Raw genomic sequence first — 13179 nt, 5'->3', positions numbered from 1 at the left:
TACCTCTCCACCTTGTGTCTGTTAGCATACATCTTTTGTTGATTGTGGTATTTGATTATGGGCTACCTGCAAGTTGTCCTTGAGAACTCGGAGAATCTCCTATCTCTCTTGAATCCAATCCTTTGCCCCTGGGGGCTTGGTATCTCCAAATGTCATGTTAGAAAAAGAAAGTGCATCATATCCATAGAGTGCTTGATATGTGATAAGTGTCGTTGTAGCAGAGCTCTCCCAGATGAAGCCACCTCACCCACACTCTTCGCTGCCCCGTCACATAGTTGCATAGGTACCCTTTTAGCCACTTGTTCACCATCTTGGTTTGCCCATCAGTCTGTGGGTGATAGCTAGTGCTGGGTGTAAGCTCGGTCCCCACCAACCGGAACAACTCCTGCCAGAAAGCCCCCATGAGTCGCCTATCCCTGTCACTAATGATGGTCTTGGGGAGACCATGTAGCTGGAATACCTCTCTAAAGAACAATTCAGCCACCTAAGAAGTTGAAGATCTCGATGGGATGGCAAAGAAATGAGCAAACTTGGTCAATTAGTTGACCACAACATAGATACAATCCCACCCTTGCATAGTCGGGAGCCCCATGAAGTCCATGGACACGCTCTCCCACTTCCTCTCCGGAATGGGGAGCGATTGAAGTAATCCTGCGGGATGTGATAACTCCACCTTATTCTTCTGACAGACCACGCACTCCTGTATGTGTCTCAATACATCCCCTTTAAGTTCTCGCCATGAGAACCGCTCCCTGATGGCACAATATGTCTTGAGGAACCCGGGGTGTTTTGCTAGAGGGGAATCATGAGCTGTCTGCATAATCTTCTCCTTGAGTTGAGATTTGGGCACCAAGTATATCCAGTCCTTATAATATATCACATCATCCATCACCCTGAACCTGTCGTCCCCATGTGTGTCATCCAGTATCTCACAAGCCTGCCTATCCTTGGAATACTCAACCAAAGGTCGAGCCTTCCAATAATGAGTGACATCCATCAAAGATAGTGTCGCGGGCCTTAGAGAAAGTGCATTTGCCACTACGTTCTGCTTGCCCTTGACATACTTAATCTTAAAGTTGTAGGCCTAGACTTTGCTCACCCACTTTTGCTACCTCTCCTACAATCACTGCTGCTCTAGGAAAAATTGAAGATTGTTGTGGTCAGTGTTCACCTTGAACCAGTTTCCCAGCATGAACTTGGCTAGTGCATGCATCACGACCAACATCAGTTTGTCATAAACAAAGTACAATCGTTCGTGGGGTAGCAGTTTTATGCTCTCAAATGCAATAGGATGGCCTCCGTGTGTCAACACGACCCCAACTCCCTCACCAAAAGAATCACACTCCAGCGTAAACGACTGTGTGAAATCCGACAAAGCCAAAACATGACAGCTGCTCATGACCTTCTTGAGGCACTCAAAGGCCTCCTGTGCCACCTGCATCCACTCAACAGCCCCCTTCTTAGTCAAATCTATGAGGGGTGTTGAGTGGATGCAGGGTGTTGAGTGGTCTCAGGTTCTTGGGGATGTGTTGCTCCCTCACTCGGATTTGGTGATACCCTATCTATCTTAGAGAAGTATCTCGCTCCTCTAAGCTTGTCCATCAACTCATCGATGCGCGAGATGGGTATCTGTTCTTCAACGTCTTCTTATTAAGGGCCCTGTAGTCAATGCACATGCGGAGTGTCCCATCCTTCTTCTTCACCAGCACCACAGAGGAAGCAAAGGGACTCGAACTAGGCCTAATGTGCCCCAATCTCAGCAGCTCTTGTATGGCCCTCTTTATCTCATCCTGATAAGCTTTGGGGTGCCTATACAGAGTAGTGATGACCGCATGCACCCCCTCCTCCGACTCAATAGTATGCTCAAACCCTCGGTCTGGCGGTCTGCTTGGAGGAATCTCCCCAAAAACCCCTGGTGCCTCTCTAACAAGGCTAGTATGTCTAGATGTACAGGTCGTGTCAGAGCCCCTGTCTCAGAAATCCTAAGCTCCACCGCCCACTCTATGTCCCCATGTCGTAGATCTGCTTCCATCCTATGAGCAAAAAATGTTTGGGGTGGGTAAGAGTGCATCCCTTTCAACACTACCAGCTTCCCCATCTGGGCCTGTAAATTCCATCTCTAGCTTTTGCCAATCAGTAGTGACCCTCCTTAGCGAGTATAGCCATTGGACACCCATCACCACATTGGTGTCCGGAATGTCAACTACAAAGAAATGATCAGTGACAGAGTAGTTCCCCATTATCATCATCAAACTGGGAACATACTTTGTGCACTGCATCGTCCTATCTCCTGGCACCAACATCGAGAACCCCTCAAAAGTCTCTTTGTGAATGCCCCTCCGCTCCACCATTTGGGCATCGATAAAATTGTGGGTGGCCCCACTGTCTACGAGGACTGACACTCGCTGCCCCTGCACAGCCCCCCTGATCCTAAGTGTCAAGTACTTCGGGACTCCCCAAAGTGAAGCAAGAACTCCCCCTGCTGGAGCAAACGGTCCTCCCCTAGGTGGTGGTGGTGGTGGTGGTGGTGTTCCCCCTGATGACGATGCCCCCTCATCTCCCTTCTTTGCACCCATCTCAAACTCCTCCAACTCACTGTTGGAATACACCTCAGTGTACTGGGCCTTGCCCTTGGTGCACTTGTGCCCTAGTGCCCAAGGCTCATGGCACGTGAAGCATAGCTTCCTCCTCCTGAGGTCCCTCTTGGACTCCTCATCCAACTGACTACACCCTCCATCACTTTGAGGTGGTCTAGTATCTCGATTCCCTTGCAGAGCAATGGTTCTAGTGGGGACAAAGGCAATGTGTTAATCATATCCCAGGTCCTGGAAATAGCATCCATCAATGATGTGGGCTTGTAGGCCCTCACCCAACCACGCAATGGCCCAATAGGTCCCTCCACAAACAACATGATCAACTAAGCCTTCGAAATCTCAGTCACCATCACGGCCAATCTCTGAAACACCGAAATGTAGGCCTCTGCGTTGTTAGTCTACCTTAGATGGGCGAACTCCTTAGTGTAGCTCCGAGTGAACTTTGTGTAAGAAGTAATGTGGATATCCCCCAACATAATCAACCCATGGTACCACCACTCTCGAGCATCACCCTACAAGTGTAGATTAGAAAACCAAATAGCATCCATCCCACGCATGGGATTCAGGTGAAAGTATGTGTCTAACTACTGCACCCATGCCCTAGCTAAACTCTTAACCGACCCATCAAAGTTGGGGAGTGTAACTTTCCCCACTATCTTTTGTACCTCTTGGCTGGAATGCCCCCCTCTATAATGTGTCTTGGCCCCAGTAGTACGCCTCTCCTTAAGGTGTATGTACTCCCCAAAGGACATCGCCCTCTTGATTCTGGCATCCAACCCCCCTCATACTCATCAATACCAGATGCAACTGATGGACTAAATCCGCAATTTGGTCTGGTTCTGGCTCATCCAGAAAATGAGGCATGGTGAGACAGCCTCCCTATACGACTACCTCCTCCGGCTCTGGAACCCCCATCACCCTGGTGCTCTCCCTTGGTCTCACATTCACCTGCAACCCTATCACCTGATGCATCATGTCCATCATGAATTGCCCCTACCTCAACATTTGTTGGTTGTCTTTCAACAACTACTCTAAAATTTGCTTTTGGTTTTGGCCCCCTTGTTTGGGTTCCTCGTTGTCCCCCTGATTGTCCATGTGGCCCCTTTGAAGTTTTCCACCTTTGTATCAGAAAATGGGGCTCGTTCTCCCTCTCTACCTCGACCCCAGCCTTTGCCTCTACCTCTGCCTCTATGCTGATACCTTGCTCTCGTAAACGACCCTGTCATCACCTGCTCTCAAGCCCACAACTAGCCAAGAACATGCTTTGATACCACTATAATATTCTTAATGGAAAATTAACAATGATAATCAAGCAAACGCAACACATTCAACACAATAAAAATTTACACAAATCAGAGAGCCAGAATTGGGCCAGAAATACGCCAAAATGGGCCAATTTTATTATATATATATTTGAAAGAGTATAATATGGATTGGAAGGATTGCATTTGGGCTTGCTTAGAGCAAGCTACAAGCCCCAGGGGGATGAGTATCATCCCAAATCAGTGTTGAAAATATCGGTATCGGCAAAAATATCAACGAGGGTCCAAAAAACATCTTATCGGCAATATCAGCAAAATATCGGCAAACATAAAAAATGCATAATATATTCATTTTTTTCTTCATATTTTTAATATAAAGCAATAACAACATGAAATAAACACATTGACACATAAATATGAAGAAAACACCCATATATATAATGTAGTAGATGTAAAATAAAAATGATACATCGAAAACCAAATCATGTTGATCCCTAATAATTGTCCAATCAAGGACTCAATTGTGGAGAACCAATACAAAATAACATAAAATATATAAAAGTACTTCATCATCACGAGTTATATGTAGCAAAACAAAAACTAGCAGCTATCTATCTGAGATCAATGCCCTTTTCCTAGTAGCTATCTTTCTGCCTTTTCCATCAATTGCTTCAAGAGTTTTTTGTATAAGCTCTGCACTAGAAATTGTACAAAGCATACATCATATCCACGGAGTCTAGCTAGATGGTATTTCAATCGCATAACCCCTTTTTCCATCTTGGTCTCACACAATTTGCATGATAGATATGTCCGATTTGTACCACCATCAGGCTCCCCACACTCCCAAAATGGGTCCAAGGCTTTTGGCATATTTGTAGTGAACTAATTCAAACCTAGGGCACTAAAAAACAAAAAATTGGCATTAAACACCACAACACAAAATAATAATAACCATCTCATTTAAAAAATTATTTTTTTTACTACATTATTTACAACCTGAATGAAAAATGGCAATAAGAGGGTGTATAAGAAAGTTAAAAAAAATTGAAGCTTGCGCTCCAAATATGGAGAAAACCCTTGCATTGGCTCATGGGCATGAAAATCATAATAAGAGGGTGTATAAGAAAGTTATAAAAAATGAAGCTTGCTCTCCAAATGTGGAGAAAACCCAAAAAGGATTTACTTTAATGCTCCAAAATGACCCCTATTTTCTCCCACACTTCTGCACTGCTTGGAATGATATCTTGTGAGAAAATAGGGCTTGGACAACTCACCCAAATGCTAGGAACTCTTTTAAAATTCTCTTTTATCAACCCCAATCAGCCCTTGCTCCAAATTCCTTTGTCCAAGCTACACTCCAAGCAATCCCACCTAGAATTGTGCAATCCTGTGGTTGTACTATGGGCCTCTCCTCCGTCCAAGCTACATTGCAAACAATCCCACCCAAGAACTGCGCAGTCCTATGGTTGTACTATGCAGCCCCAGCAAGGAAATTTGTTCTGCTGAGTGTGGCTCTCTCTCCTCTTGCAATTTCCCTTATTTCCTCCTCCAATTTGGACTACTCCTCCAATTTGGACAATGAAAGCCCAACAATGGATGTGGCCTCAATTTCGACTCCCAATCTCCAAAAGAATTGTGTACTCACCCTCCCTGGTTCTGTGTCCCAACTGGCCAAGGAAATTTGTGGAGATTGACTTTGCTAAACAACTAGTTTGTGGAGATTGACTTTGCTAAACAACTAGTGAAGTCCACTGAATAAAGGTTGAAATAAATTTGTGGAGATTGACTTTGCTAAACAACTAGTGAAGTCCACTGAATAAAGGTTGAGCTTCCTCTTTGGGAAAACTCTTGTGCTCAACAACACTATGTTATTTGCTAAACAACTAGAGCAACTATGTAAATATCAAATGATCACGATTTTCAATCAGTGGTGCATATTTCATGGGAAAGTGGCCCACACATTCCACTAGGGAATGTCAAATGATCACGAATTTCTCCATAGGGGGTGCATATTTCATGGGAAAGTGGCCCACACATTCCACTAGGGAACGTCAAATGATCACGAATTTCTCCATAGGTAGTGCATATTTCATGGGAAAGTGGCCCACACATTCCACTAGGGAACGTCAAATGATCACGAATTTCTCCATAGGTAGTGCATATTTCATGGGAAAGTGGCCCACACATTCCACTAGGGAACGTCAAATGATCACGAATTTCTCCATGGGGGTGCATATTTCATGGGAAAGTGGCCCACACATTCCACTAGGGATATAATTTTGACCCCCTTGGCCTAAGTATTTTTCCCCAAAATTGCCTTAGGCCCCAAAATTGACAAAAATGGCAAAATAGTGATTTTCCGCAAAATATTTAGGAAGAGACATTACATTTAGTTGTTTTCATGTGGATCTGAATTTTACTTTATCCAATTTTCTATATTTGCTCCGTCAAGACTGTCCTTTCGAAGTATATAATCATTTGCATTTTTTATTAGGCTATTTTCTTACTTATATAATTATTTGTATTTTTTTATTAGGCTCTTCTATGGAACAAGTAAATTTGGTGATTCATCCCTGGTTGAGTGGAATGAAAGTGAGGGAACAATCAAGCGAACGTATTCTCCTCTTAGGAAGCGTTCCTTAGGTGTTGTGCAATTTTCCTTGGGCGTTGTGCAATTTGATACAACTAGGAATATATTCTTGGCAGCTGGTGATGAATTTCTTTAAAAGTTATGTGACATGGATAACACCAATATCCAGACAACAATTGAGGTTGAGGGTAGTTAGGTAAGAAGTTATTTTTGAAGATGAGGATGGTTTGGTGATGAATTTCTTTAAAAGTTCTGTGACATGGATAACACCAATATCCAGACAACAATTGAGGTTGAGGGTAGTTAGGTAAGAAGTTATTTTGAAGATGAGGATGGTTTATTTTTAGAGTTATTTAAAAGTTATGGGACATGGATAACACCAATATCCAGACAACAATTGATGTTGAGGGTAGTTTGGTAAGAAGTTATTTTTGAAGATGACGATGGTTTAATTTTAGAGTTTGAGAAATAATGACTTTGAGAAAAAAAAGTTTCTAACACATTATATTATCTAGCCCTCGCCTTGGTTTCAGGGTTCCCTGTTGGCAGTCACAACGAATGACAATGGCATAAAGATCTTAGCCAACGCAGAGGGAGGGATTTCGCTTAATTCACACGCTGCAATGACAATGGCATAAAGATCTTAGCCAACGCAGAGGGATTTGGTCTCGGGATATTTTTGAAGATGAGGATGGTTTAATTTTAGAGTTTGAGAAATAATGACTTCGAGAAAAAAAGTTTCTAACACATTATATTAAGTTTGCTTGATCAAATCTCAATGCATAATCCTTGCTTTATTTCCAAAAAGCTCCAGGCTAATCCTCGCCTTCGTTTCGTTTCAGGGTTCCCTGTTCGCAGTCACAACGAATGACAATGGCATAAAGATCTTAGCCAACGCAGAGGGATTTCGCTTAATTCGCACGCTGGAGAGTAGATCCTTTCGAGACAATGGCAACAAAGGTAAATTGCTTCAACCATGCACATGAACTGCTAACTAATGGCAAAGTTAAACTCTAACTAGATCATTTTTACTATGTCATGTCTCCAGATATTGTTGCCTTCAACTTTCCATATAGCGTAGGATTTTGTTCTTTTCCCTTTGCAAATATAGCCATTATTTTAACATATATTTTGACAATTGTCTGACACTGGAGACAACATGTGTGCAGAGTAGTATAGACAGCAGTCGGACCCAGATGTTAAACCAAGGCTTCTAGACGAGGTCACAGACGAGCAAGAACTGGAAATTGACTGAGATCGTTGATTCGGGTCAGTGTAGGTCTCTCAGGTTGCCTGACACATTGCGTGCGAGCAAGGTATGCAATCGTCCTTCTATTACAAAAAAAACACTAAAGGCTGGCATTACAATTTTATGTGCTACAATTTCTTGCAAGTGGTAAAACTGATATACATTACAATTTTATGTGCCAAAATTTCTTGCAGGTGGTAAAACTGATATACACCAATTCCGCTGTTGTTGTTTTAGCACTGATATCCAACGCTCTCCATAAGCTGTGGAAATGGCCAGGGAGTGACCCGATTCCATCCGGAAAGGTGGGGTTCTTTAGTAGTTGTTGTTTGCAGCCGTATTTTATGTAGTAATGATTGCCGAGTAACTAAGAGTTAGTGTTTTGTTCCACCGTCTACAGCGAGTAATCCACCACAGATGTGGCAGCCAGCTAGTGGGATTGTTATGAATAATGACATTGGTCATACAAATCCACCACAGATGTGGCAGCCAGCTAGTGCGATTGTTATGAATAATGACATTGGTGATACAAATCCAGAAGAAGCCGCTGCTTGTATAGCTTACTGAGAATGATTCCTATGGGATGTCTGCGTGCGGTGGCAAGGTCTCCTTATTCAATATGATGACATTTAAGGTAAGAGAGCCTTTTACCTAAAGAGCAGTTTCATTTTAATGTTTCCGATGATTATATAATTTCAGTTTTTAGTACATTGTTCTGCTTAGGGTTTATTCTGTTATGTCTCACTTTCAACTTTCAAATTATGATCGTAATGGGGTTCATTTCAGGATCACTCTAGGTTCTTGCCTAATGTTCCTCACTATAGGCTAAGAATTCAAAGGCTCCCAATTTATCTAAATTACTGGTTTGATGGAATGCTAATTTGTGATTCATTGCAGGTCATGACAACTTTCATGCCACTTCCTGCAGCCACATTTCTGGCTTTCCACCCTCAGCACAATAACATCATTACAATTGGCATGCAGGATTCATCAATTCAAAAATACAATGTTCGAGTTGATGAGGTGCTGCCTGTGAATATATCATTGAATTTAAAATTCTTATATCTTTCCTTCATTGTGCCGTTTTATCAAAAATGACCTTTAAGTGGTATGCTCTGAACTTGCTGCAATTTTTACAGGTAAAAACAAAGTTCAAAGGCCACCAAAAGAAAATCACAGGCCTGGCTTTTTCACATGTTTTGAATGTGTTGGTCTTCTGGAGCTGATGCCCAGGTATATGGTTTCTTTTATTATTACATATACTCTAGGGTTTCTTTTATTATTACATATAGTCTATCGAGTAGAAATGTTCCACTTACAACCACGTTCGTTTTTTTGGCAGTAGTTTCTGGGGCATAGATGGTTGGGACAAGCGAAAGTCAAAAATGGTTCCGGTACAGCCAGGAAGATCATCACCACCAGTGGGGATACAAGAATACAGTTTCATAATGATCAAATTCACTTCTGGGTTGTGCATGAGAGCCAGCTCTATCTAAATAACATAGACAGTTATATAATGTCACTTACCTTCTTTTATATGTGATCGGATGACCTTGTTACATGGTCGCATTGCAGTGGCCTCCGCACGATTCCCTATCTGCTCCTATTTCAAGTGCTATATACTCATGTGACAGCGTCTTAGTTTATGCGAACTTCTGTGATGGTGCAGTTGGAGTGATTGGATGACCATGTTACATGGTTGCATTGCAGTGTTCTTCTCATGATTCCCTATCTACTCCTATTTCAAGTGCTATATACTCACGTGACAGCGTCCTAGTTTATGCGAGCTTCTGTGATGGTGCAGTTGGAGTGTTTGGTGTGAAAAGCTTGAGGCCTCACCGTCTGCATATTAACCATCGAGAATGAACAGGTAAATGGAATCCTTCATTCTATCATAGTTGATACGTCTATTTTTTAGATTTGGATTTTCACAGGGTATATTATGATTTAATTTATTGTTTGGTTATTTATGCAGCAGTAATGTCTATTCTGCTATCCTCTAGTCGTTGCATCACTGTATCACATCCATCCGAACCGAATCAATTTTCTCTTGGAATAAGAGATGGAGGAGCTCATGTTATTGAGCCTTAAAAAGTAAGAAAGGAAATGGGGTGTTGGACCACCCCCAATGGAACTGTCGGATCAAATGTTGTGGAACCACCCTCAAGGTAGTTCAATGGAAACATAATGGAACTGTCGGATCAAATCCAACATTAAGTAACCAAGGTTCGGAACCACCCTCAAGGTAGTTCAATGGAAACATAATGGAACTGTCGGATCAAATCCAACATCAAGGTTCGGAACCATTTGAAGTAAACTGTACTATGTGTCTACCGAATCTTTATTTACAAGAATACCATGAATAATGGTAGCGTCTTTTCAGTGAAATGCCTCACTTTGTTTTCCAGTTGTTGAGGCATTCTATCAAGATTGTAAACTTCATCAGATATTGTTCAGCACTGTAGATGGAGGTTAAACAACTGTAAATGATACCTAAATGACTATCTAGGTGCAATCCTAGTCACTATATTCTTTCTAGGTCGTGTAAAAATTGAAACTCGGTCATTGGAGCATAATTCATGAATGTTCTTTCCAAGGGTTTCTCAGTGTCGCTTTGTACCATGAGTTTTTTCATGTTCATGTGCATTCAGACCAACCTGTTTTATGCGGAAGCTTTGTCGGGAATATTATTTTTGGGTTGAATGATATTGGAGCTCAGATAAGTAATTCATTCAATTGAGGAAACATTAATTATGAGTTTTTGCAATTGTCAACGAACTTTTTCATTGTTTGATGTTACTGTTTAATCATACTGCTTCTGCAGTTGACTCAACCAACTCTGGTTTGATGACTCTGTTGTTTAAACAACTCTGGTTCGATGAGACTATTGTTTAAACATATTGACAGATATCAATAAACATATTGACACATATTTGCGGATTCTTTGTTTGATGTTATTGTTTATTGTTTAAACATATTGACAGATATCAATAAACATATTGACACATATTTGCGGATTCTTTGTTTGATGTTATTGTTTAAACAGATTGCTTCTGCAGTTGACTCAACAAACTCTGGTTTGATGACTCTATTGTTTAAACATATTGACACGTATCTCTGGTTTGATGACTCTATTGTTTAAACATATTGACACGTATCTACGGAAAGCAAGAATCTCTCAGTTGATGGTATGATGTTCATATTTTTCATCGATGCAGCCTGCAGCCTGTGTTTTGTTTGTGAATCTTTCAGTTGATGGTATAATGTTCATATTTTTCATCGATGCAGCCTGTGTTTTGTTTGTGATGGACTTGCAGTGTTATGTTTTTGATGGACTTTGAAATGTGTCCTTCCGTGTTTTGTTTGTGATGGACTTGCAGTGTTATGTTATTGATGGACTTTGAAATGTGTCCTTCCGTGTTTTGTTTGTGATGGACTTGCAGTGTTTTGTTTTTTATGGACTTTGAAATGTGTCCTTCCTTTAATGTGTCTTGGAATATCGCACATTTTGGACATTAAACTTGGATATCAGTTTAATGGCAGGCCTCATATTGCCTCATATTGTTTAAACGTATTGACACATATTAAACTTGGATATCAGTTTAATGGCAGGCCTCATATGGTTTAAACGTATTGACACATATCTATGGAAAGCAAGAAATTTTTATTATCACAGATAAACATATTATTGTTTAAACATACTAACAATTATGTTTAAACATACTCAACAAACTCTGGTTTTAAACATACTAACAATTATGTTTAAACATACTCAACAAACTCTGGTTTTAAACATACTCAACAAACTGTGGTTTGATGACTATTGTTTAAACATATTGACACATATCTACGGATTCCTTGTTTGATGTTATTGTTTAAACAGATTGCATCTGCAGTTGACTCAACAAACATATTGACACATATCTACGGATTCCTTGTTTGATGTTATTGTTTAAACAGATTGCATCTGCAGTTGACTCAACAAACTCTGGTTTGATAACTCTATTAACTCTGGTTTGATAACTCTATTAACTCTTGTTTAAACATATTGACACATATCTATTGTTTAAACATATTGACACATATCTATGGAAAGCATTTTGGATATCAGTTTAATAAGAGGCCTCATATTGACAATATTGACACATATCTATGGAAAGCATTTTGGATATCAATTTAATAGGAGGCTTCATATTGACACATGGAAAGCAAGAATTTTTTATTATCACACATTCATAGGTTTTATTTATACCAATGCCATTGGTGGTTGCGAGAGGTTTTATCGTATTTACAGGACTTCATGATTCTTGCATGATTGGTAGTTGCAGGTGGTTTTATACTATTTACAAGACTTGCATCTCGCATAATAAGCGTTACCGTTGGTTTTATGTCTATTTACAAAACTTGCATGATGAGTGGACATCTTACATGAATTCTAGCTACTTTCCTAACATGGAGTGGATATCTTAGATATCTTATTGTAAATTTAGCTACTTTCCTAACATGGAGTGGATATCTTAGATATCTTATTGTAAATTGGCAGACTGTCATTATTGTTTCATTGGGAAGCAATAACATGGAGTGAATATCTTATTGTAAATTGGCCCTTACGTAGATATTTTATTGTAAATTGGCAAACTGTCATTTGTATCATTATTGTTTCGTTGGGAAGCAATAACATGGAGTGAATATCTTATTGTAAATTGGCCCTTATGTACTTATCTTATCTACTGTTAAGCTCTGTTTTATAGCACACATTTATTTCTTGACATGTTCCAAAGGGAAATAAAGTCAAAAATTTAAAAACCATTCAATTGGGAGCTTTGATACATGTCTACAATGGGACATTTTGATTTACTACAATGTTTCTTGACACTCTAAATGGAAATAATGTTATTGTGTTTGATGTTTCTAGAGGTTTAGATACATAATCTTAATTGATTAGCAAGATTTCTTAATCTTTATGAAATTTTTCTATGAAAAAAGCAAAGTTAAATTTCACAATCATGAATCAATGCTTTCAACTCATATTTAACTCAATATATGGAAAAACAAAGTTCAAGAAAGAGGGCTTATTTTCGTCAATGCTTTCCACTCATATTTAACTCAATATATAGAAAAACAAAGTTGAAATTCTTCTATGAAAAAGCAAAGTTAAATTTCACAATCATGAATCAATGCTTTCAACTCATATTTAACTCAATATATGGAAAAACAAAGTTAAATTTCATCATCCGCATTTAACTCAAGAAAGAGGGCTTCTTTTTGTCGCTTTCAACTCATATTTAACTCCATATATAGAAAAACAAAGTTAAATTTCATCATCTGCATTTAATAACTCAAGAAAGAGATGGCTTCTTTTTGTCATCCTTTTTCATGAAAACAAAGGAGGCATAAAGATGGATGTTTTTTGTCTTCCTCTTTCATGAAAACAAAGGAGGCATAAAGATAGATGCTTATAGAAACTAGAAAACTTGATTTAAA

At 39.9% G+C, this 13179-nt stretch overlaps 1 protein-coding gene across 1 annotated transcript in view; it reads left to right on the top strand.

Annotated features, from left to right (window-relative positions):
* Positions 1-8720, top strand: part of LOC149235089 (uncharacterized) — a 53765-nt gene extending 45045 nt beyond the window's left edge. The window contains exons 88-92 of the mRNA XM_089372050.1: positions 7289-7406; positions 7616-7762; positions 7890-8000; positions 8096-8329; positions 8593-8720. The gene's annotated coding sequence lies outside the window, so the exon portion shown is untranslated. The remainder of the gene's footprint in view (positions 1-7288; positions 7407-7615; positions 7763-7889; positions 8001-8095; positions 8330-8592) is intronic.
* The last annotated feature ends 4459 nt before the right edge of the window (positions 8721-13179 follow it).

Source organism: Pinus tabuliformis, chromosome 8 (assembly GCF_031772625.1).
Source record: "Pinus tabuliformis cultivar Carrire ecotype Pingquan chromosome 8, CPIR1, whole genome shotgun sequence".
In the NCBI taxonomy this organism is placed as follows: Eukaryota; Viridiplantae; Streptophyta; class Pinopsida; order Pinales; family Pinaceae; genus Pinus; species Pinus tabuliformis.
Note: the sequence above shows the minus strand (reverse complement) of the source record. Positions and strands in the feature narration are given on the sequence as shown.